Source organism: Varroa jacobsoni, unplaced genomic scaffold (genome assembly GCF_002532875.2).
Source record: "Varroa jacobsoni isolate VJ856 unplaced genomic scaffold, vjacob_1.0 scaffold_1191, whole genome shotgun sequence".
Classification (NCBI taxonomy): domain Eukaryota; kingdom Metazoa; phylum Arthropoda; class Arachnida; order Mesostigmata; family Varroidae; genus Varroa; species Varroa jacobsoni.
Window position 1 is genome coordinate 155,159 of NW_019214093.1, and position 21,807 is coordinate 176,965.

General features: G+C 41.1%; 2 long non-coding RNA genes across 8 annotated transcripts in view; one reads left to right on the plus strand and one right to left on the minus strand.

The window, feature by feature from the left end:
- Nucleotides 1–20,608, minus strand: part of LOC111267460 (uncharacterized) — a 32,428-nt gene extending 11,820 nt beyond the window's left edge. The window contains exons 1-2 of one of the 6 annotated variants that reach the window (XR_002684629.2): nucleotides 19,634–20,608; nucleotides 19,460–19,550 (exon numbers count right to left, since the gene is read on the minus strand). This is a non-coding gene — a long non-coding RNA (uncharacterized LOC111267460). The other 5 variants (XR_002684628.2, XR_015313821.1, XR_015313822.1 and 2 more) reach the window with 5 other exon arrangements.
- LOC111267461 (uncharacterized) lies at nucleotides 10,392–21,297 on the plus strand. 2 transcript variants are annotated; one of them, XR_002684631.2, is made up of 2 exons: nucleotides 10,392–10,891; nucleotides 20,620–21,297. It is a non-coding gene; the product is annotated as an uncharacterized LOC111267461 (long non-coding RNA). The 2 variants fall into 2 exon arrangements; XR_002684630.2 differs by having other exon boundaries at nucleotides 10,392–10,887.
- Nucleotides 21,298–21,807: the final 510 nt, after the last annotated feature.

Consider the following 21,807-nt stretch of genomic DNA (forward strand, 5'->3'; position numbering starts at 1 on the left):
CAGAAGTCGATCAATTCCAAACGTCAACTAATGGGCCCGCTAGTTGGGTCCATCGTTAATCTTTTCTGACGTCTGAGTTCCCACAGCAAATTTGTATACAGTTCGCTGTACTGCTTATTCGTCATTGATGCTCTGTACTTTCATGTGGTGGCCAGTCTTCATACGGCACAGTGAAGAAATACAAATACTTGATCTATACGCTTGAAATATACGCTTAACGCTCAAGTCCCGCCTCAACATATGTACCGCTCAACTTGTATAAATAAATAAAGTTATTTGTGTTTAATTAAGTTACATTTTAGAAAAAAGAAAATGCTAAATATAAACTGGTTATATACAAAATTACTTGACCTGAGTTGCTCTGAAGTAGATACGCACAAATGGGCCTCGTTATTAAGAACGACAAGAAGACAGACCACCTTCGTTACGCGGAAACGATTTCTGCTAGTTAGTAAACTGGTTTTTGCTGCCTTTGTCCGTTGTGCTAAGGCAAGTTTAGCGCGCCGAAGCAGCTGGAAGTCATTGGAGTCTTCCTTAGCAACCTTTCTAAACGTTTGAGACCATATCGATACCAATAAAGTACGCGATTGCTTAGATGTGTATTGCTTATGAAGCGGCAGAATATTTTAGAAAACATCTGATTATTAAATTAGGATTATAAATTAGGATTGACCTAACTGTACATTGCTTGTTTTATATGTTTATAAGTGACGTGTATACCTTGATTTGGTGCTTCTATATACGACATTAAGTTTTATATTTTAATGTATTTTCTATATATAAGAGCGGATTATAAGAATTATTTTTTTTGCAAAGACCGAACAAAAATTGGCGCCGTAATCGAAAAATATACATATGTTATAAAATCGATTAGCTTGTGCCCAACGTTGATACTATAAATTGAAAAGGCCCCTGCAAAAATATATATTTTTCCGTTCCTAATTACTTTCTTAAATGCTATCAGCTTTTACGTCACTGTTTTTCCGTGTAGCGAATAATTTTTAACTTGTCTAATTTTTTATATTATCAAACTACACAACCTCGCTATTCACGACTATCCTCTTATACGTATTAGAGTGAAGCCAGAACATTTAAGATGTAAAAAGTGTAAGCCTTTGTCCGCCTTCACTCGTACCACGACAACCGCGTGGGATCATTTAATGTAAATTTTGAAAGGCGTACTAGTGCTGTGTCCCGAATGTTTGTTCATGGATAATACTTCTTCACGTTGTCGCCATTAGAATCACAGCTACTGAATGTCAGTGTTACTGCCACACTTATACAATAACATAGGCAATCGGCGTAGTAGTTCGTATGGCGCCGGGCAACTATCGAGACCGATCCTCGACGACGCGCCAATCCGAAAAACACTCACATACCCCAGGGACATTCCTCACTTCCCGGAACGTCACTTGGACGGTTTGCCAGGTACCGGTCAGTCGGCGTGCGCTGGTGGAGCGTCACGCTGACTGCGTACTAGCGTCTTCCTGTGCACATGCTATGGTCTTGGTGGAAGCTTCGCGAAGTAGTAGGACGCCTATATAGACGTTGTTGGCGTGACCTCGGTAGCTGTGGCTCTAAGTGACTCTTTACGTGCCGTTGGCCCGGTCAGCGCCAGCCGGTAGCTGCGCCGTGGCTCAGGGCGGACAATCCGGGACGAGAGGAATAGCACAGAGAAGAAAGCTTAAATATAGTCGTTGCTATTCTTGTAGATTGTTGTTAAGTGACATCTTCATTTGCATTGTCCATGGCGATGGCAACAATGAAGTAGGTCGTGCGTTGGACAGAGGCATTATAGAGCTTAACTGTTTTTACTTCATTCTTTATTTAGTTATGTGCTACTTTTTTGTGCCTACTCGTATTAAAAAACTACTGTGCCTATATGGGCGTATGTATGTGGGTGAAACAGAAAGAATGCTGCGTATTTTACGTAGGCATCTCTCGCAATACTAGAAAATACCCCTCTTTCTCTCTGGATAACTTTATTTTTCTTCGTGCTTGCCCGGTCGTTCCTGATGTTTTTGACGTGATTGCCCCACGAATAAAGCCTATAGCAGGGTAATTCACTCCTTATAGACATGATGATCAACGGTGGCAAGTTTTCCCATGTAACCCAGGACGATACGTAGCTGCACGTCGAACGAATCGAGTTAACGAGAATTTGATTTGTTTGATATCCTGCGCAAAGGACACTCCTACAACGAAGAGGACAAATGGCGATTCTGTAAAAAGTAGTGTTCACAATGACATATGTCAATTAAAGACCCGCAAGTAAAAAATGTGCAGTTCTGCAGTGCATTTTTTTTCGGTACGATTGTTTATTTAATAAATAAACAAGTTATTTAAGATATTCTTAATTGTATTTTTATATAGTTTTATATTTGTATGATAAGTATGGTAATGTAAACTAATTTCAGAATTAAGGACATTTTTAGGAGGATTAGATACTTTTTTTGTTATCATAAGCATATTAATACAATTTACCTAATTTGCAGGGCTTGGGCATTAAGATTAATCATTGGTATCGATGAGGTCAACCCGATTCGTTTGTTTATGTTTATGTGCTTCTATAATGTACTGTATATGTAGCTTACTATATACACTAAGTATATTTGATGCAGAGATGAGATTTTTTAGTGGGAACAAGTGTTTAATGTTAAATTCCGCTGAGCAAAAAAAATGTACGCAGGGATGTAACGTACACAAGTAGGTTCTAGATATACAACCAGGCATTGAACGTGGGTATGAAGTAATATGCGAAGCAGATGTCGACAACAGGATATTCGATATTGTACAAATTTTTCAATTTCGCTTGCAAGAAAAATTACTGGCAAGTTCATCAAAAAACGCGTTGAAAATGCCGAAAACAAAGTTTGGTAACTTAGCCTTCTTTGATTCATAACAAGAAAGTTATGTCCTGATTTGAGGATACCGCGTGCGACAGCGAACGTTCGTTGCCCAAGCCTGTAAAGAACGAATAGTTCTAATAAACATATTGTATAATTTATTGCTGCGAAGTTTCAATTCCGTCGTAGTAAGTTACGCTGCTGTAGAAAACGTACATACTGCATCATCATTTCGGTACTTAAATCGGCCAGCCGACTGAAAGTTGGCTTCAGGTCATTGGGACCTCTTTCCGGCTGGCGCAGCTCTCTCCGCTGAAATCATTGCGACTTTAGGGGGCGTAGTCTATTTTGGGTCGTCTCTCAATAAGTGCCCCAACGACTGGAAGAGCTCTTGTCCTATTTCATAACACGTACGGGTACATATACATACAAGCATATTGTTTGTTGAATTGATTGAGTCGTAAAACGATACTGTCTGTGACGGACGAAACGGTACGACGCCATCTGTCATGGGTGACGGACCCGATTTTCGAACTATTACTACAGCTATTGTTCCAGCGGCTAAATTGTACTAAAATCTGGAAAGGGCAAAGTCGTCTTTCTACTGTGCCACTCGGCAGTTTAGCACAGTACTGGCATGGGAAATGATCGAATCCTTCTTCCGCCTGGATGAATGAATACTTAAAAAAACAAGCATATTCGAACCCCTTCCTTTCAATGAGAAGTGAACATTGTACGTTGGACTATTGGCCATATCAAACCCCTCGATGACCCGCCGCTAGCTATACTGTTGATAGATTCAAACAGTCTTCTAATATATTTAATGCTATCCTTGTATCTCGTCCGGATTCAACGAGCAGATAAGAAGCGGCTTGAAATCTCTACAGAGAAAGTGGAAGACAAGCATACGCCAGGAAGAATCGGAAGGAGGACACTGATATTTGCATTATTTAGAATTTAGTGTTTTCATATTGAGATCTTCCCTGAGATGATACAAAACACAGCAACGTCCGCTGGCTTTCGCTGGGTGAATCTGGCTGAAAAAATGAAGGGCGTTTGGCTTGCTCAGGGGGGAGCTGTTGAGGAGGACAAAGCGTTATTAAAGTACTTCGTCTTCGAAAAAATTATCTACAGTAAATTAGTTTCGGCTTGTTTTGCAGATGACGTAAAAGGCCGCCTAAGATTCAGTTGTACGTCTACGCTGAATATGTTTCATTTTGTAATATCGTATTTTTCCATGGATATTAGCTAAAATCGGCCACAGTTGCTAACAATGGAAGATAAAATAATCAACGGAAAACATTATTGACATAAAAGCTCTGAAACGAAGCTCATTGATTTGTATCTACTCCTTTTATCGCTACATCGAATGTAGACATAACCAAAACTAGTTGCGCTTCGCATAGTAACAATTGCTACACGATGGGCGCGTGCTATAGAGATTAACAGAATAGAATGAAGCAAATGTGCACGCAGATAAACGCGCCGCGCAAATTCAATCGAATCACGAATACAATGGCAAAAAAGGCGTCACTACTTTTTTTTTTTTTTGTTTTTAGTGTCTGTCAGTTAAAGCTGCTTTTTCTTGCATTTTGTAAATTAACCGTTACGACGTTTGCACAGGCTGGCTAACCTCAAGAGGCACTCGTTTGCCTTTTCTAGACTTATCGATTCAATTTATACCTCCTCTCGAAGCTTACATTAACCCAACGGGCAGAGTTGACTTTGAGAGTGCAACTCACGGCATGCACGCTGCGATCTCCCAGGGCTGCGGTCGCCACTGAAATCCACAGACAGTTGTCTGCAATACCATCTTCGGCCAATCGTAGACCCGGCAATAAGTTGCACTGTATGTGTCCGGGCTGTCGTATCGATCATCGAACTTGGTCGCATTCAATGACAGATCTTAGCGTTTCCCTGCACTCGCGAGAATTGACGTATACCACGTCCCTAAGAAAAAATCAACCCCTGGAAACGATTTCTACGACGATGTTCTCCCTCTCGGGCCCCGCTTTCATCAGTTTTAATAAACGCCAAAAAAATCAACAAATCGTGGTCGTTGACGCCGATTTCGTAACATTTGCAGCGGTCTACTAGATCATCGATTGCCGAGTTATATTTACTTCACCATCGAAGCGGTTCCATTGATTCGGCCGTAAAGACGACAAAGAGTGCTCCCTTGTTTTCGTCCAATTTATGCTACAGCTACTGAGGCAACCGAAGCAGATGATTTCCCGCGGACAAAGACTTACCCGCGAACTGCGGCGTCTTCAGGGAGCCATTTAAGGAGTCACACCTTCTCCGTGCGGCCGCTTCTTACTGCCATAACCAACGATGGGGTATTCGCGCCGAACTGTGGCGTCAGGGGCGCTTATCATGGACATTACTTGATACAAGTCAGTTGCCAAGAGAATATATTGCCTTTCCCGCGCACGAGATGTAGACTAGCGTAACTTAGCAATCTGCTGCGCAACTGGAAAACTAATTGCCTCAACAAATGTTTGATTAAAAGCTACTACGTCCGCCGTAAAACGATTCTCGGCAACGAAAGGGCCTGGCAAAAGCAACGTTCGAAGTTGTCTCGCCGTCATAAAATAGGCTGTCTTTAGTTCGCTACTATTACTGGAAGCGCGTACGTAAGCTGCCCCTGTATGCCACCGCCCGTTTCGACTTTATATGATTATATCAGAACATTGAATAACGGATCAATTTCATGTATTAGTGTGTACGCACATATATATGTTAGAGCATTTCCTTCTGTCCGTCATAGTAGCGATGGTGACGTTTGCTTAGTGATACGATGGTTACTGCTGCAAACTTCGGCAGTATTTATAAATGGGATCCCGATATATGGGAGGACGCGTGCGGGTTCAGGTAGAATATTTAGATCACCTGGCGGTTGATCGTCTTTTCGTGGCGTTTTATTAACGTACGCGGATCAAAAACGAAATGTCTACGAAACGGAAACAACTGACAGAAATACCTGTGCTAGATAAATATAGTGTAGCAATATGAGGAAAACAAACATTGTAAATGTGCACGATTGCAGCATATATAATAGCGGTATTGCGCCTTTCCGCGAGTATAGTCGATTAGATAGGCTGATTCGCTCAGTCAAGATCACTGATGATCATGAGATTGTGAATATTCGACAGTTACTAAGACTTCTCGTTGCAAACCCATGAAACCTGGTCTCTGATGGTCGCAATCGTCACTAGAAGATACATCGAAATTGTAATAATGAAAGTCGACCGAATATCTTTGTGGCTCATTTGTATCCAAACTATCCGTCTGTAAACGGAACCGCTTGGGGGAGCTGTGCTCTGAATAGGTAAGTTCGAAACGATTATGTAAGAACCTATTCTGCCATCGGCAGTTAGCTAACTAGCTATCACTATGGCTTCATTCTAATGCAGTCACTCAGGTATTACGCCAATGTGTTCGAGGCTATTACAGTCGTTTAATAACGCATTTGTATTCCAATTATGTTTTAAGTAGGGACGACAATTCACACACGGCTGAAGTCCTGTCGGCTTTAAATCCCTACCAGAATAGATATGCACTTAAAGGTTCGTGATGAGGCATTCATGTCGTCAGGTCGACCATTTACCGGAGTCCTTTGTGTCCTGGAGCTCGTTTCCCTGAGCATGTTCGATCAGCTCCACTCATTGAACATCCAAACATTGAATGATTTTCGTTTAGCGACGACGTCCCCCACCACATGTTATCGGACGTCGATCATTGGCTTCATTCACGGCCACCGATTTGAAATAACTATCAGTAGAATGCTCTTAATTTATTACGTTCTACAATTTACGCCGGTCCATGTGAGCGCTCACACATAAATCGATTAGCTGAATTTTAATTAAATACAACTAACGTGTCATTAGAGGTAAGCGTTACCGTAAGGTATCATTTACGTTGGAATCTACGTTTATGGAACATTGACGGTTTAGCCTATAAAACTGGCTGTGGTGTGGTTTTTTCTGCTGTCGGCAATTTAAAGTGTTTATTAGTTAGTGAGAAATTAATTATCTCGCATTTGATTGTGTTTCATCAACCGTGATAGTGGGAAAATACGAGAAACACTGAGAAAAGGCGTTTGAAGAAACTTTTGCAGTCGATTTTTAATAGAATCCAGAAATATACTATTATTGTGATTGACAAGAGTACGTTAGATATCACGCACACTGGCGAGTTCTTGATTATTCGGACGACCGATAAAACTACGCTCATTCTTATATATATCTGCCTCTTTATATATATATATATATATAGATAAATACTGCCTGTCCATCTTAACTGTGTAGTGGACAAACGAAAATAGGTAATGAAACATAATTTGGGAGCGACTGTTAAGAAAATGACGGCACAATAACCAGAAAAAAAACTTCCAGTAAAAACGAATTCCGTTTAATGGTATCCAGTTAAAATAAGGACTACAATACAAAATCTATGATATATAGACAATTTAGTTAAAATTTCAATGTTTGTGTGAACAGTTTCCGAGCTGTTGTTATCTAAAGTTACCCATAATCTAAACACAGCTTTTGCTTAATAATAATATAACAGATAAATTTTAAAACTTGGCACTTAGTCATGCTTCTTGTTACCGATATAATAAAAAAAATCCTATTTCGATAGCTTTTCCGCATTGCACACATATAGGAGCACACTGGCCATTTACGTCATACGAAAACTATTAGCGCGTTTCATTAATACTTATCTTTCCAAGGTTAAGTTTCTCGCTAATTCGAAATTACTAAGGCGAAAACAGATAGGTTTGTTCACACACCTTTCTTCTCTCTTACTTTTTTCTGTGAACTCACAGAGCCCTTACGACAGCCAAATTTTTAACAAGACTTTCAAGTTGCGCTAACTTTAGCATTAGGGAGAGCAAGAAAAATATCAGTATCGATACGCTGGCACAAGAGCAATTCGGCCTAGTTCTTCGTTTCGGTCTTTGCAATTATCTCTTCTACGTCCACTGTCCGCTCCATCGCGGCTAGAGCCCGTCGCATTGTATCCATGTTAGTAAACAAAATACCGACGATTCGGTCAACCGCTGCCACCGCTGTCGTCCTAACGACACCTCGGCGTGCGATCATTGGCACTTCGTCTACGAGTAGAAGATATCCATTCAATTCTCGATGTTCGAACTTCAACAAAGATGTCAGCACCTTCCAGTTTTTAATCTTTGTTGAATCGGAGCTATTATCAAGTATAGAGCCGAAGTCGTTGGCGCGGGAAGTTCGAAAAAGACTACCCATTTTTAATAGCCCGTTGACTACAACTAAAAAACGCACTACTCGATCTCTGTTTTTTGGTGCCCCTCTTACAATTGTCGAAATTAGTTAGTCATTTTGCAATATAAAGAGAGTATAAAATTAAATTATATAAAATTATTCAAAAAAAAAAAAACTAAATCAAACAATTCGAAAAAAGGGTCTCTGCGCGGGCTAGTCCTTGATTGCTGTTAACGTTTTTAATGCTATTACTGTGTCTCTCGCTAAGCATATCTAGCTATGCATACGTTTAAGGATAAAGGCTATGCTATATTTTTTCTATTTATTTACATTCGGTCTCATTGGCCGAGCTTGAACGTGATTAGCAGGAGTTGAATATGCTCTATCGTGATTCGAAGTCAAACTGTATACGCAATTTTTACTATGAAGTATTCAGTAGATATCCAAAATCTACAGAATCGCTACGAACATCTGACAGTTGACTGCACAGGGCACGTGCTGCAACGTCTGCACGTTACGTCTTAATGACCTGCTTGATTTGTGCAGGACATCTGTGCGTCGTCACTTACCTGAATGGTAGTGGCCCTGGAGCGAAGACTAGACACTCTCACAGCTTATCAGGTGCTGGCTATGATTTTTGGCCGCAAGAGAAATCGGTAAAATATCGTTTACCTAGTAGCGTGAAAAAGTCGAAGTTATTCAACCTCGCTGTGTCTTATTAAAAAAACTGATGATGAAATGATGCAAAGCAGTAGAAGGGCCTTATTTTTCTAGAACCACGCTAGTTTCCCAAGGTTTGTGGACAGAATTACACTGTATTCAACTATAGATTACGATAAGTATGGCTTATCAGTGACTAATACTAATCATTTTTAGTGTAGATGCAAGGTGCCCTAATGGGCGAACGTACGTGCGCTAAACAGAACTGATATATCCAACTGCCCGGCTACGTACAGCAGGACATGTGCACAGTGGATATATGCATGCTATAGCGAACAACGGAACTGAAGATACCAAAAAAAAAAGTGATTCTGACTACTTTTTTTTTCATTGCTAGCCCAAGCCACAATCAAGTGCCGCTTGTGTAACTTAGTTTACCTAAGTGACCGAGCGATAATTTATATAATCATATATTTCCATTAGAAAAATTATATGGTTGTACTACAATAACGAGGCCGTCGTTTTAGCTCATAGATAACAAAATACACGTTCGTCTAGTAATCTGTATGTATGTATGCACACCTCATAGATTAGCTACCTGTAAAGACGTTTCGATGCAAATTGTAGTCTTAAAGGTATCACCGTTTATCCGGCCAGCAAAATCTGACTCTACCGAGATAATGAGGTGATTCGAGGCCAACAAGCAACTCCAAAAGTTTCTCATGAGTAATATTTGTTCATAAAAAGTAACGCACAAGTTACTTTCTATTCTACTGTAGGAAGTTTTCGCTTAGTTAATTAGCTTATTGAGTTCCAATCTATATCATAATTTTCATGTTATGATTTTATTTGTCCAAAGTGTCCCGCGATTTCTTAATGATGCGTCGTATGAATTTAGAAAAAAATTAGTTATTTGTCTCTGAATAACATTAGTTAAAACCGACCGAACTATTACCCCACTCGATTTACGGTTCCATGTTGTAGGTAAAGAACGGCACAAGGCCCCTGTCCGGACCCTAATTATAATAGCACACAAATAAACGATCGACTGAATGAACTTACGTTCAATATAAAAATTCCGCATGCAATCAGTATTCTCGTCTATAAATTTTGTCGCAACTTCTATGGCTAACTGCTTAGTCATTGATTAAGGGCAACTAATCAGCACGACCACCACAGCGTAAAACAGCCATTAAAATAGATGTAAATTTTAAATCGATCAAGTGACTTCCATTGTTATATATGAACCCGGCTCGCCGCTGTTACCATGTTCGCCCCATCGCTGCTGTTAACACGATTGCAACATACATAGTACAATAGCATGAACCTCAGTGTCCGAAGATTTATGGCTCTTCCAATACCCCAGATCCTGGATTAGAAGGGACTGGATGAACACGACACTCGCGCTGTGGGCAAAAAGTGCCGCATCATAACAAAAAGTAAGCCAAATCGAGCGTTTCGGTGCCCCCTATCGGTTACCCGACCCATCGGTCCGGAGGCCCGTTCCCGATGACCCATCTAGTTCCCCAGCATCTCAGCCGCACGACATTTCAATACAGACGTTGCAAATGAAAGTCATGCACGTATGCAAGGCACGACCGTGCCGCGAGCGGCGTTTGTCAACCCGCCAAAAAAGCGGCTCCACACAGCGCCAAATGCCGCTCAGTTCCACTGGTTGGAATATTCGACCACTGGATCGCTGAACAGTGTAGGCTCACACTAAAACGGTTCATCGCCAGCTCCGTCATACAGCTCGAGCATGACATAACTCCGGTGGCGAGCGCTGCCGATCACCCGGTAGATGGTGTTTTTTTCGCATAGACGCGACCAACTCAGACACAAGAATCAACCGTGAACGACGGAGAAGGATCGCAGCGTACAGCAGCGAGTCGAACGTACCGTAAGGGGACGTAACATAGAAAGCCGCCGGTGCGATGATTTTGTTCCTCGTAAAACGCCAAACACATCGGATTGGCTAGTATCAACGTACTTTTTATGGGGCAAAACTTCTTGACAAACGACAGTCGCTTATGCCCGTTTCGATACGTATGTATGGGAGCTTTGTGTTACGCGATATCGCATGCTTTTCGCGCGCGTCGTCTTGTAAATCGTCTTGGCATGCGTTACAGCCACAAGTAAGTAAGTACATATATTCTAGCTTTACTGGTGAATAGCTTGACAGGCGTTCGACGCAACATTGATATCTACCTACATCAACTTATGGTACCGGTTGGGCGCAAAAAGAAAACCAAAATGAAAATGAGCTTTCTAAATGAATTATTTTCTTATTATTCTGTTTGTATCATCTACAGGTTGACAGATAACTTGGGGTGAACGGCCGTATATCGGACAGTTATTTAATTTTATTATCTAAACTGATGCAAGCCCTTCAATAGAGATTTAAGTCAAATCGTGGCCTATAAAGGCCTTACCTACAATTCATGTGACACGAATAGAATACACCACATGTGTTAGTACGCTTGCTTCCATAAAATATCTCTGTTGACTAAAGCACAATATATTTTTTTTTCTAAGATATGCTAGCGTTCTTTATTTTGACTCAAGAAGAGTTTGACGTAATCACAACAATGCATAAACTGCACAATGGCCAATAGAGTAAATGGTCCGAAAACGCGATGAAGAAATCATCTTTGCAAGTTGGCCGTGTCGATAATGGTTACATAATCTATCCACTGCGAGTCTTCTTAGCGTTAAGACTAACGATAAGGCTGCATTACTCTTAGTAAATGACAGATTTATTAATTTGAAAAAATACATGTACGAAGAAAAGGATGTGACATAATAGGGCAATAATAAGCGCTAGCCAATTAGATTGTCCATTGTATTATATAACAGACGGGTTTAATAGGAGAGTTGTGATAGAAGTTAACACCAAACAGACTTTACCATAGCTAGATAAAGGTATCACGTATACCTTGTTATCTATTCATGTCTATTAGTCGCCTATTAGTCAAAATTTTGTATTGTAGTTTACATTGAGCTTGATCTTACAGACATTTATAGCAAGCACACCTTCGCCGTTGTACACACTGTACACACCTGTGCGCTGCTATCTTATTCACTATTGCAGTTCAGCGACGGCGTAATGCAGCCCGTTACGATTAAGCGTTCAACGAAGAGGCGGAAATCGCGAAAATTATAAGCGAACACAATGACTCTCTGTCTACACCTGTAGATAAATCATGTTGTTATTATTATTGCATTACGTATCACTATTAAGTAACAACAGCATTAGTTTTCCTTTGGTCATGGCATCAACATTGTCATGCATTGGCCACGGCAACGTCAGTTAGATCGCTACGTTGCTGGGGCCGTCGCCCCGACGTATACGAGCGCCGTTCGAGTTGCACGAGCTCATTTAACGATGCGAGACATCCACTGATTTCATCTTCAGCATGACGGCGGTAAGAAGGCAGAAGATGAATGACTGTCGAATGAGGAGATGAGGTCAAGTGACGGTATAAGTTCAAGTGTAATACAAACGCATCGAAAACAAGCCCATGGATAGATCCAACGACGAAAACCCCCAAGACGTAAGCTTTGTGTGCTTTGCGATCATTATTTTCACTCTTACAAAACAGATCTCTGGACGACGAAGCCAGCTAAGCAGCCATGTGGTGGCTGACCGCCGCAATTGGTTCTACTGGTGGAGAGTCGATCACGTGTTGTTTAACAAGATAGCCTTTTAATTTTCGAAAAGACAACAAGCAGTTTACCATGCAGTAACTGCTTGCTTCATTTATCAGGATTCGTACTTGAAAGAGAACATGCGGATAAAATGAATGCCCAAGGACCCTTTCGTTTTTAAGTTACTGCTCTTTGTTTTCCTTTAAATTTATACGGGATGGGGAGGACGTCTTTTAACAGTTTTAAAAAGTCCAAAAGTCGTTATTTTCAATCTGTTAAGGTAGCAGGAGAGTAACATGTAGCAAAAATAGGAATTAAGAAAAAAGTAACGTGGAGACTCTTAAAGTATCAGGAGACTTTCCCAGTAAGTACCTATTTAGGGGCCTTCACCGTTTCGTTAACGTCTCTGTCATGATTTTTTTTTTGTTGGTACTATTATTATTATTATTTTAACCAAACGCGATCAAATAGAAGTAAATAGATGTTGACCGGATACCAATTTTTTTTTCGAGGTTCGATTCGTAGGTTTCCTGGATTGTTGATACCGGCTTACGACTGCCGTATTGATCGACACTGTAATACTGTGGTTATTGAAAAAATACTCTAAGCCTTTTAAAGGATGAAAATATAGTAAGTTTACTGAACATACAAAATAAACGCACACAAAGACACACAGCGCATGCACACGATTTCAAGAAAGCATCAGCGATCTCAACGACAGGACCCTTATCGCCTGTCAACTCAAGTGGGTCGATAGCAGCTTCGTACGGCTGCGAACCCTTGTGGGAGGGTATAGGCCTGTATGATCGTGGAACGTAAACCCAACATAAACATTGTGAAAAAAAACAACGTCATAAGGGGCCAGCTGCTTATTCCAGATGGGCATCACTCGTAGTATCCGCAACAGTCGATAGAATAGAATTTGTACCGGTGTTTACTCCCAGTCGGCTATTGCTATTGCCAAATAAACAGGGAAATACGATTTGAAATAAGAGGTAAAAACTACCCTCGTTTATTTGTCTGAGGCGAGGCGATTCGAGATGTGCGCGGAAGTTTTTTTAACATCGTGAAACTGCCATGACCTGAAACGGACCGAAACAGGAAAGCGTGCCACAGTATCAGTCAGAATGGCAGAGAAAGCACCGCGAACAACCCGTAATAAATTTAATTGAATAAAATAGTTAAGCAAGATGGAGAGAAAATATGAAATGGATTAAAAAAAAAAACTGGACAAATACTCGACGATCAGCACTGGTATACGATGAACATTTAGAACATCATTGATGGAATAGGTTGTTTTTATAAGAAACATACACGTTGGAGCAAGTGGGACGTACGTTTAATACTAAGAGTGATCACTGTGTTTAGTTTTTGTTGGAAACGTACGCCGTCAACTCACCGAAATACAACCCTTCTTCGGTATTATTTTCGGACTTCTTCGGTATTATTTATTAAACGTGAAATTATCAAATCGAATTTATTATTAGCTATTACCTATACCGCTGCAACATAAAGATACAATTATTAATTTTCATGTGAAAAACTACTTTTAATTGAGCGTCACATATGCGCCTGCCTGCCTGCCTGCGTATAACGGTCCCTATATGAATCGCGTGTAGATCCTTTCTGAAACCACTTATTGATTTTACTTAATACACACATGAAATCATTGATATGAACGCAGTACGTTGAATGATCAAAGCGGTTGGACGAGTAAAAAAGAGAAATTGCCTAAGCTTCTGTCGAGTGGGTGGGTAAGCCCAACAACACTAGCATCTTCGGCCAAGTGATATAGTTACCAAACGAGATCTGTCTGGGGTTTGTCGTTCGATCCGGTCGGACGTAGCGAAGAATCAAACATTTAACCCATTATGAAGAGAACATTGCTAATCAGCCGATCGTAATGACAAAACTGGACACTGGAGAAGGTTTTGAAGCCGCGTTTGAAGAACGCCAGGGAACCTGTTGATAGTAGAGTCATTCTACGCAACAGTTACTAGAGACGTTGTTGAGAGTGAGGAAATTCTATGTGACGCACCCAGCGTTCCCATAGTTGTTAACTTATTATCACAGATAGGTACGACCTGGCATAGACTGTTGCTAAATGATTGCAAACGATACCAAATAGACCGCCTAGATTGCAATATGAGTATAAAATTCGTATATATATATATATATAAACGTGACGTAAATGTTAACAGTTATCTGTCGCTTAACCTTGCGGCTGACTCCGTCAAACGTGAGCTTCTACTTGTAGCCAATCGACGTCTAACTCGCTAGGTCACTATTATTTTTTATGATAAACTGCTGGCAATATAGTACCATTTGTGTAGTAAGGCGTTAGCTGGAACTTTCTCGAATTTACTGCCTTGTTGGTGGTGATGGGATTGTAGCCGACTGATATTTCGCCAGCGTAGTGTGCAATTACATTAATAAGCCCACTTATCGCTGGTATTATAGATTGATCTGCGTACTTAGATGCACAGAGAGTTGCACCCCATCATTCCCGAAACTGTCAATTTAATCAGCTGTGGTCTTCACACCGTATCCGTGAATGAAGTACCTATACGTGTTCCGTATTGTAAGCGCGACCCATTGTTATGTGTCGCAATTTTCGTTTAAGCGGCCCTTTAATGTATCGGCTGGCGTAAGCTCGTTGCACGTATGCTAAGCATTATGTCCGAAGTAGCGATTTCTCGAAAGCAAAATTCACGTAGTTTTATGGTCGGCGTTCGAAACAGGGTCAAACCGCAGCAAATTTCTGCGCTGTTTTATGTATATAAACAACTGGTATTTACACGGGTGCAATGGCACTAATAGAAACCAGTGAGTAAGTAACATTTAGTTACAAACTATGAACATAAATTTACTTTTATTCCAGCTAACTTTTAGCCCGCTTGGAAAAAATGTGGCTCAGGTAATAGATCATCACGGAATCAAGTGCGCGGATGAGGAAGTTCTCGCGAAGTAAATTGTACCCGTTTTCCTACCTCATATATCATCATTATTATAAAGCTTTCAGTTTTTACTTTTCAGGTTGCATGTGTTAGGCAGCATGTGATACTAGGGCTTGCCCGTGAAGCTACATGCGCACAGATCTGTATTTCCGCTGTCTACTGCTCGTTCGTTTATGAATTAACAGGAAGATAATAGCAAGGTCTTGTGCGGGAGATCTGTAAAAACGCAAGTCACATATTATATGAAATAATGTTAAGTCTAAGTGACCTTGTAACCCATATTAAGTTAACTCGTCTGTTCGGGCATTCATGAATGAATGGTTACGAAGGGAGACAGCGACCTGCCACCTGTTCTCACTCATGACTACAAATAACGATTGCTAAAAGCGTAAAAAGTAATTATAAACTCAATAATAATATGAAAATAATTACATATAGTCGCAATGTTAGAATGTGCTATACGTCTGTCGGCGCACAGATGGGAAGATGGGAAACGAAGCACAACATCGAGAGAGAATAAGCACGCGGAGCTGATACACGAACGAAGCTGGATTGGGATTCCTTTTAATCCGCACCTAGAAGATTACACTTGAGTATGGTCTAAAGAACGCCACGTCCCAAGTCGTTCAGCTTCACGAAGCTCTATCGTACTCCGCCTAACAGACTAGTGTACCATAAATCAATCTGGGCAAACCAACCTCTCTTTTAGCCTAAGAACCATATAAATACAAACATAGGCCATGTGAAGTCTTCGTCAGAACGCAGAACGACAGCAATTTCTAAACTATGATTCATGAAATTATCCATTATATGTTCATAGCTAAATCTGAAAGGCGCACATTTGCCAATGAATAATTTTCTATTTCATAGCTTATACTTTTATTCGAGCTAAAAACGTAAGACCTCTACTCGGCAAAACGCCTTCGTATTTCGATACATGCTGACGTCACGATTTGCTCAAATACAACATAATCATTAGCTTTACTCGGCGCCACAATAGCAAGTGGTAATTCGGGCCTGTGCACTTATTTGCATGGAAGTTATGGCGATGCGCCGTTCAAGGCGTCCCTAGAAGCTGTGACCTTGGCTGCTAAAGAAAGCCCCCCTTCGACAAGACAAAGCATGTCTAGAGGGGCCGCCATGTCTAAATTATTGTTCAATTCTCCCACTGCCGCTGAAAGGCTTACACATATATGAAAGAAGATAAAGGTCTACCGCGAATACGTTTGCACACTAACTTAAATCGTACTTCGCTGTCTCTAACAGCGTCCACGAAAAAGGCCATTGGCCGGCCTTTCCCCAAAAGCCCCCCCCCGCCCCTCCGCAACAGCACGCGGCTTTCGCTTTCAGGGCATTGGCGATAAATTTGATGCCATTGTGCATATCACCTTCCATATCTATTGTTAGCCAAACTGAAAATCAGCCATAGATATTGGCTGGCGCACAATGCGTTGTCGTCGAGATTATATTATACCGGAAATGCTTCGTTTTTTACTTTTCCTTTCAAAATATATGCCTCAAAAAGCGGTAAAATTTCATTTTGTCGATAATCTTCCGTCAGATTGAGCCAATTTTAGACGATAGCCAATTTTAGCAAAGGCATATCCTATATTACATTGTATGGATCCGACATTATGTCATCGCTCGTCTTTCACTCAATAGTACGCACCAATGGCCGCTTAACAATGCGATTAGCTGTAGTAGATCACGCTTACTATAAAGAATACTAATCATCTCTTCACTGCATTGATCGGCGAATTCAGTGAAACTTTCATTTAGCTATTCTAATTAAAATCTCTTTCTCTCGCTCTCATTAAACACCAGCCCGCTACAAGCGGGGGCTTAACAAACACGCACCAACGGAAAAAAAATTGCTCCCCTGACCTAATAATCTCCCGTTTTTTCCAATTGTTCTCCTGTTGCTCATTTGCGCTCTTGTTCATCATCTAATTTTTGTCGAGGCTTATTCCTTTTTGCCTTCGTTTTTCTATCGTATGGGCCATCGATTGTTCGTCACTTAATCACGCCACGAAGCGCCATCATGTCAGATGCGTAGGGTCTTTACGAGTAGGTCGGTGCATTGAACGCCCGGATAGCAAGGAGGGGCAGGCGGGGCACCAATTCGTATACAATTCGCTCTTCGGTTTACGGCTAACATGCACCTTTCGGAAAGGAATGCTCTATTTTCTTCTTCAATAAGTGTTTTACTAGATTATATCTTCGACAGTTTACCAGCTGCTGGTCGGCTCAATCACGCTATCGTTGGTTGTAATAGCAGCAATGGCCGATGAATCTGTGGTGCTCGATAGCTAGCTTGAAGCAACTGCGACGACACCGAACACCGTTTACCAGACTCACCCGTTCAAGACTCGCTGACATCGATCTGGCTAACCAACTGTCAATATATCGGACTTGTACCACTTGGTAATGGTTGAACAATTCGCGTAGGAAATCGTCACGGCGGGAACGGAAGATAGAGAAGCCTTGCGGTAGAGCTTCGCGAGTAAAATAAACGAATTTTTATTGTCCACTGATCAGCTGGAAAAGTGGCTGATATTTGGTAGCGTTTTTTATTCGCCGGCCATCTGTACGTCATGGAACGTAAAAAGTAACGGAATCTGGATAAAAGTTCAATCTAGCAATAAACGTCAGGTGGGCCCCACATCGTGCGCCGGTCGAGATCGACTGCGTCGACATCAACTAGCATAAAGATGAAGTTGACATCGTTGTGGAGTCTGTGACTATCAACACTCAATTTGTCGATTGTAAAAGTTGGCTTTTTATGCCACTCGAGGCGCAACAGGCGCACAGTAACGAACAATAAACGAACAGGTTTTTGGTCTCCTTGTTTGAGTCCATCTCATACCCGCGCTTGACCGCCGTTAGTTGTCACGATGATTAGATAGTAACAGCCAATAATTAATTATCACAAGACGTGTCCTTCTTTATCTCGCTACAAAAAAAATGACGAATAAGCGCCGCTGACCCTTAATAATCTGTGGAACCTCGTGGAATAAGATCGCGTAACGCCTGTCACTCAAAAGTAATAGTGAACGAATAGGAGCAGATAGCTGCCTTATTTTCTCTGACTCATTTATATGGAGCGGGCCATTTTTTGTAGTCCGGTAAAACTCTTCTTTGTTTTTTTCTTTGACGTATTATAGTGCTTTCTTTTTCAAGAGGGTTTGAGCAATGCAGCCTAAGTATGCTTGGCACCGTTAAGGGTCGAGCGTGAAACTCAACCTCGACGCGTGGAATCGTTTCTGCCGAGATAATCACCGACTGAACCTCAATTCTTCCCTTAAGGTCCATGATTAGTAAATGGTTGATTTAGGCTGGTTCAAGTCCCGCCAACGGCATGTGCCACACGATAAGTGTGACTAAGCAAATAAATAACGTCGACTTAGTATGGATTGTTTTGGACACATTTGGGCGTCCGGCTAAGCGTAGGAATCACTTAGCAGAAAGAACGTTTTTACCAGACATTAACCTATAATGGTTATATAATATAATAATAATAGAATAGCACGATTAAGCGATCTGAGCGGCGTTAGCTGGTCGATTTTGTTTACGTATGCCTAAACGTATCAACTGATTCTCGTCAAATCATAAAAAGGCTTCCTTAAACACGTGTGACAGATCACGGTCCAATTTCCACGTAATAAGATGCAAAAACAAAGCTATAAGTATTTTCCCAAAATATCTCGCTACCAAGAAAAAACATACGCAAACTATTAGTATTGAAAAAAAAAACTGGAATTGTCTCGTGTAGTATTGCTATCATAATGATGCGTGTGCTTTACCATAGCTGCTGATTTACGCGGGATAAATCCATTCTATCTATTCAAAGCATATCATACAAGACGTGTTCGCCAGATGTTCTATCCTGGTATAGTGGGTATTTTGCTGCACCCACTTTGCCTGTTATCCTGTGTCTTTTTGCAAAACCGTTTTCATTCCCTCTGCTCTACTTGCCGCGAATGCAGCAAGCGTATCTCCAGAGCTTAGTCTTGACTAAAGTGTGACTATTTACGTTACTTTGGTTATTATGAGACATGTTTCATACGCCTACAAATGCTAAAATAAACTCTTGATTCCTCACCGTTGCCCTGGACTTCCAGCTGATGCGCAAAACACATGCAATTTACCAAAAGCAATTAGTCCGCCTCAATTACGTTCGTTCCGGTTGAGCTCTGATCTGGCGAAGTAAAATGGAGGACTATTAAATCAATAATAATCACATCAACTTAATATGACGTCAACAGTATCTACTCACAAAAAGGCTGTTGCTGCCAAAGTAAATGTCTTGCACTGAAAAGGACCCGAAGGACAAGTGAATTTTCTTGTTTTCGAATACGAATCAGGTAGTTAGCAGCTAGGATTCTGCTGTTTGTTTTAGTTTCCTTTGGCTACGGCCTTTTGGTTATGGCAGAATGACGTTAGCCATTCATAATATGCCTCTCACTTCCCTTTCCTGCGCAATTCTATCAAGCGGGTGTACTTCGATCGGACTTCAGCACACTCTGTTCCGCACATTAAGTGGTCCAGCCCGCTAAAAAAGTATATTGAGAACGCCTATTGGCACGACCGACTGTGTTATGCAATGCCGTCCTTAACTTGGCCCGATGGGGCTACATCGAGGATTGTTATCAGTGGCATAGTCGTGATGCAGTACGGCGAAGGCTCACGCAGAGCTAGCGCATCGATACTATACAAACACTGGACAAACAGACGAATAGTTTTTCCTATGATTGGACAGCATTAAATAAATTCATAATTAGGTAATTGTTGTATTATTAGCGTACGGCGGTCATTTATTATAGGTCGCTTTTATTTGTCGACGGTACGTGGTAATATTGGAGAAAAGCTCAAATTATGTTATAACATCACTAGCCACATAAAGGGAAACACAGATAAAATATTCAAATATCAAAAACCCGGTGTACGTGCGGTGCAGTATGCCAGTATTCGAATTGTCCCCGTTAGCAGCGCTGTACCTCTGATGTTTTTGTCTTGTTTTTATTCTATAAAAGGTGTTACGTAAAAAATATAGAGTGCTATTTCGCGGTACAGAAATGTTGCCAACGAGACAACTAGGGATTAGACATCTTCACAACGCTGATGCCTCGCGTAGCGCGGCTACTGTTATGTTGCGTCATGCTGCATTGAAAATAGGCACAACGCCGCAGACGTCGGTGTACCTACGATCATTATTCTTGATTATTATTGTTACCATTACTACTCTAGTCTTCACTGTTTCAGATGATCTATTATTGGTTCCAAAAAATCTACTAGGACAACAAGGCCTGTCTAGCGCGAAAAACAAGCGCATTCACACTGTCCGGACGCGCTAGACGTCTTCGAACCCGTGACTGTTCGCTAATTTAACAAGATACGCATCTGAAGTACATAATTAAACTTAGCGAACAAGCGTCCGTCCCACGTTCGCTTACGGAGCCACGATTACAAGCCGATACAAGCTGTTGACTCGTGCAATTGCCTCTTGTACTTGTTTCTCCTCACTTTCACTGCGATTTTGTTTGCTGCCACCAGCAAATTAACATATTTACTTCGAATTTATCTCTAACACATCAACGTGCGGCAGACATGCGTGCTAGTCAACAGGACCTGCAGGAACGCACTTCATACACACGAAAAACAACCGGCCGTAAACGATCCAACGGCGATGCAAGCCTATGCTTATCGCGTTTTCACACAGAGCAACAAACCAGACCTTAGCTATGAACGAATCTTCGGAGAAACCGCAGCGTCGGGCGTTGAGATATTTGTATGTGTAAGCGACGATGCCAACAAAAAACATAATTTGGGACTGACTCGTCATTTGAGCGTCGATGAGAAGGACGGACAGAGAAAAAGCCAAAGATCTAGCCCCAAAAATAAACCAGACAATAAAGACCGATGACGAGTGAACAAATTAAAGTATTGTATTGTTGGTATTTATATTTGCTACCCTTAGCAACATTAGCTTAGAGCTAATTACAGGTGCAGTTGATGTTAAAAGTGTTATTATTAGATTAGGGTCAATAGACGTTGAAAATTCACGAGTTTGCACATGCGGCCAGTGATCACTTCTGTGCACAAAAGCTTTGGGCAGTAAATCAAATGATAAGAACGTGCTTATATTGGTTGATTGTGTGAGATAGAAGAACGCAAAGGTTGCTAGGTAAGTCTTCAAATTTGTGTAATGCCCGATCTCAAAGACTACCAACTGTTAGTTGTTTCGGATTTGTTAAGTTCTGGCTTCACGGAAACTTTTGACCTGCTAGAATTTAGTTAAAATCTTCCTTCGCTAATACAATGCACTATATCAACATATTTTAGCAAAAAAATAATCTGTACACCAGAAAGTGTGTCTGGAGAGAAATTGGCGCACAGTTTTTTTTCGGGCAGATTTCTAAAATCTAATTCCGCTTAACGACTGTAGGGAGT